The sequence below is a fragment of the Conger conger genome, chromosome 3 (assembly GCF_963514075.1).
Source record: "Conger conger chromosome 3, fConCon1.1, whole genome shotgun sequence".
Taxonomy (NCBI): domain Eukaryota; kingdom Metazoa; phylum Chordata; class Actinopteri; order Anguilliformes; family Congridae; genus Conger; species Conger conger.
In genome coordinates this window covers 1889365-1894364 of record NC_083762.1, presented here as the reverse complement: position 1 = coordinate 1894364, position 5000 = coordinate 1889365, and positions in this window count along the sequence as shown.

Genomic DNA, 5000 nt, shown 5'->3' with positions numbered 1-5000 from the left:
CATAAACCTGCATTATCTTACTGTAAACCTGCATTATCTTACCGTAAACCTGCATTATCTTACTGTAAACCTGCATTATCTTACCGTAAACCTGCATTATCTTACTGTAAACCTGCATTATCTTACCGTAAACCTGCATTATCTTACTGTAAACCTGCATTATCTTACCGTAAACCTGCATTATCTTACCATAAACCTCCATTGTCTTACCTTTAAGACCATGTGCTTTTAAAAAAAAAAAAAAAGAAAAAAAAAAAATTTGGGGGGTAAATCGAATAAAACCGACAATGATTATCCTTGCCTATATGGTACCCAGCCCAGCGACAAGCATTTGTACCTTTTTGGCCTTTTTTTGTGCCTTTATTCCTGAGAGAGCATGACTTTTAAACCTGCCTGCCAGAGGGAACTCTGGGATATGCTGCCCAGAGCCAGCAGGACGTGGCCCAGAATGCCCTGCTTGCTGCACAGCGGCCCCGAGTCGGTCCAGCATTGCTCAGTGCGGATCTGAATCATAATATTTAAAAAGCAGGTGAGACACCACTGCACCTATCAGCCTGATTCATTGGCTCATTATCGTGCGGCCGATGGGGGAGTCTAATCCAAGCGCGCGTCTCCTGGTGAAAGAAACCGGGGTACCACTTTTCAAAAGGCGAAACGCAAAGCCTTCTCCCCCAGCCAGCGATGGTGAAGCACGCGCGGCTGTAACATAACTCACGCTAATTTTCTTTCTTTACGTCTAATGTCAAAAGGCCAAATGCATTTTTATCAAAGTGACACATTCCTGACCTTTTTGCTTCGGTTACGGAGCAGTAGCAGACTTTTATTTACCTTTCTGCACGGCAGAATGTCACGGAAACGGGCAATCACTGCATTTGGAGATATAAGCGCTGTGGATGACGTGTGGTTCGGTCTCGGAGCGTGTCACCGGCGTGTTCACGGACGCTCTCTGTGGAAATCCTGCGCCAGCCGCGCCCGTGCAGCGTGAGTGGCAGGAACGTCTGTGTGCTGAAGGGACGTCAATCACAGGCCAGCGTGGGCTTCTCACTTCCCGCTGACACGTCTCTCTGACTGAAACACCTCCGCTTTGATCACGCCGACATCACACGCCCAAACGCCCAGACGCGCTCTCAGAGAACGCGCTTTCCAGACACACATCAAGCGCTTTCCTGCTTTTGGCTCTTCGGCGTCGGAGCGCGTGTTTTGTGGGAATAAATTGATGGCCTGTCATTGTCTGAACGAAGTTGTTAAGTAGTGCGAGGGGGAGGAGAGAGGGAGAGAGAGAGGACACACTCTGGAAGTACCTGAGCAAGCTAAATAAATAAAAAGCTCCTGTAAGTTGTTGGTTCCTGGAGAGAGAGAGTGTGGAGACTGATGTATTTTTCATGTCCGCCGTCTAAGAACAGCTGTCTCTGCATCAGAGCGCCTGACAGACAGCTCAGGAGCTCCAAACGCTGCCGTTCGGAGGCGTCTCTGAAGAAGCGCTTTATCTGAGGCCAGGGTGGTGTCTCCGCGAGGGAGGTGGCTGTCTGTCTGTGGGCAAGAACCAATCACCGCTCTGACCTGTGAGCGAGAGCCAATCACCGCTCTGACCTGTAATTGAGAGCCAATCACTGATCTGACCTGTAATTGAGAGCCAATCACTGATCTGACCTGTAATTGAGAGCCAATCTCTGATCTGACCTGTAATTGAGAGCCAATCTCTGATCTGACCTGTAAATGAGAGCCAATCACCGCTCAGACTGTAAACAAGATCCAATCACCGCTCTGACCTATAAATGAGAGCCAATCACTGATCTGACCTGTAAATTCTCTTCACATGAAATCCATGTCTCCTACACACGTGTGATTATGCCAGATCTGGGTCAAAGACCTTGGATTTTAAATACTTTTCTGTGCTCGTTGAACTTGCCGGGTGAAGATGAGGGCCAGGGTTTTCACACTCTGAGAGTATGTTACAATCCAGCAGGGTTTCGTACCATTAAAGACCCTGTTCAGAACAGTAACAGCACTGTATATTCTGATAACAGTTTGAACTCTATTATGGGTGAAAAACAGGCAATTTTATTGGGTTTGTTGCATTAATGTTTGATTGACATTAACCACACGTGTAATGCTAAATATGAAGTAAACAAAACAAAAATGTGAATTTAGACTGATGGGGAGCGGGCCAGGTATTACAGTATAATACTGTATTTCTCTACAGGGTGGAGACAGGCTTAAACGCACTAGTACTGTATTTCTCTACAGGGTGAGACAGGCTTAAACGCACTAGTACTGTATTTCTCTACAGCATGAGACAGGCTTAAACGCACTAGTACTGTATTTCTCTGCAGGGTGAGACAGGCTTAAACGCACTAGTACTGTATTTCTCTCCAGCGTGAGACAGGCTTAAACGCACTAGTACTGTATTTCTCTACAGGGTGAGACAGGCTTAAACGCACTAGTACTGTATTTCTCTACAGGGTGAGACAGGCTTAAAGGCACTAGTACTGTATTTCTCTACAGGGTGAGACAGGCTTAAACGCACTAGTACTGTATTAGCGTTACTGTAATATCCCCGCGTAGCGGATCTTTGAGAGCGGCTCTCGCCGCAGTTTGAGTTCTCAGACGGCCGTGTTCACGGCGCGCGGCGGTAATGCGTTTAGCGGTTCCGCCGTGTCGGGACACCACCACTGCCAGTCAGGCGGGATAGCGGTCTCCGCAGAGCGGGGGATGATTAAATAACCACACGCTCACTTTAACCCGCTGTGTGTGTGTGTGTGTGTGTGTGTGTGTGTGAGTGTGTGTGTGTGAGAGTGTGTGTGTGTGTGTGTGTGTGTGTGTGTGTGTGTGTGTGTGTGTGTGTGAGAGTGTGTGTGAGTGTGTGTGTGCGTGAGTGTGTGTGAGAGTGCGAGTGTGTGTGTGTGTGTGTGAGAGTGTGTGTGGAGTGTGTGAGAGATCAAACATATAGCACACATACAGTCCACACATTGCATGAACACACACTGTACCGTAAAACATGCATGCAGTGCACACATTCAGTATGTACACCTGTTTACACACACAAACACTCATAATACACACACACACACACACACTTACACACACAAGGTACATAAATAATACACACATTGTACGTACATACAGGTCCTGACGCACACACACACACGTGGCGCACACATTCTCACACACACACAGTACACATATGGTGTACGACGCAGTGCTGTCTCAAATGGTTTGTCAGGCAGTCAGTTTGTTTCTCATCTCCTCTTGTTGTGTTGCCATGGGGATGCGGGTCTTTTGGGGGACCGGTTGTAGACCGGGCTGAGGAGGGAGAGGGGGCGCGCGGGGAATTGGGCGAAGCTCGGCGAAGACTCATCATCTGGGACTCCCTCAGGGAAACATCTTCGTCAAAACAGCTTCGTCGTTAAAAACAGCTCCCTGTTAAAAACAGCTCTCTGTTAAAAACAGGTTCTTCAGGTGTGGAGAGACAGAGCTGATCAGGCCTCGGATGAGAATAACAACAACAGCAGCTGAGAGGAAAAGAAAAGGCTAATTAACAAGCGAAGCCACGCTGCTGCTTTTTACGAGACAAGACTCTGCGCTGCTTTCCTCTTCAAACAAGAAGAGCCTGTAAACATGTATCAGTGTGTGTGTGTGTGAGTGTGTGTGAGTGTGTGTGTGTGAGAGTGTGTGTGTGTGTGAGGAGAGAGTGTGAGAGTCAGTGTGTGTGTGTGTTTGAGTATGAGAATGTGTGTGTGTGTATGAGTGTGTGTGTGTGTGTGTGTGTGTGAGAGTGTGTGTGTGTATGAGTATGAGAATGTGTGTGTGTGTATGAGTGTGTGTGTGTGTGTGTGTGTGTGAGAGTGTGTGTGTGTATGAGTATGAGAATGTGTGTGTGTGTATGAGTGTGTGTGTGTGTGTGTGTGTGTATGAGTGTGTGTGTGTGTGTGTGTGTGAGTGTGTGTGTGTGTGTGTATGAGTGTGTGTGAAACCCTGTAAACACAGTCGTCCTGTCCTCTACCACTCGTGATCAGGCTAATGGTGCGGTCATCTGACACGCCATCTCTTCATTATCACCCCTAGTGGCTGAGATGCATCACTGGGGCCCGGAAGGTTTGTAGTTCAGCCCCAGTGTAGCTACAGGAAGATCAGTTGCAGCTGCTGGGCCCTTGAGCAAGCCTTAACCCCACATTACTCAGGAGGGATTAGCCCCTGCTTAGTCTAATCAACTGTAAGCCACTTTGGATAAGAGTGTCAGCAGCTGCAGTAACTGTCTGTAATGCTGAGGGTAACTGTATGTAACGTGTTTTCAGTCTAAATGAAGCAGAATGGGTCGTGTTTTCAGTCTAAATGAAGCAGGATGGATGGTGTTTTCAGTCTAAATGAAGCAGGATGGATGGTGGTTTTCTGTCTAAATGAAGCAGGATGGATGTGTTTTCAGTCTAAATGAAGCAGAATGGTCGTGTTTGACGAGCTGAGTGGTGCCTTGTATGGCAGCCTATCCCCGTTGGTGTGTGAGTGTGAATGGGCGAATGAGAGACATGAATTAAGTAATAATTCATAGCCATTAATTGTATAAAAGCACTAGATACTGTAAATTCAGTCCATTCACCACATAAAGCAAAACCAGCACGAAAGAAAACATGTTTTGCTCAGGGTCAGAGGTCATGGGTACATATGGGGCCCAGTCACAGTGTGTACACTCTCACGCTCACAGAGGAGGTAGCAACACTTTTCTCTTGAAGGATCAAATTTCCCAAATGTGACCTGAAAGTACAGTAATGTTCTCTTTGGGTACAACTGAGTTTTCCAAGCAAAGGTACAAATTTAGTTGTATATTGCTGGCTAGGGGTACAATCTTATGTACCTATAGAGTACCACGCCAGTGAGAAGCATTTGCACTTTTTAGGCACTAATCACACCTTTATTTCTGAGAGTGAACGTGCTGACTACGCCGAAAGGGTGTCTGTCGACCCAAATGTAAATCTCTTCAAAGGTCAAAGTGATGATGCTCTGCC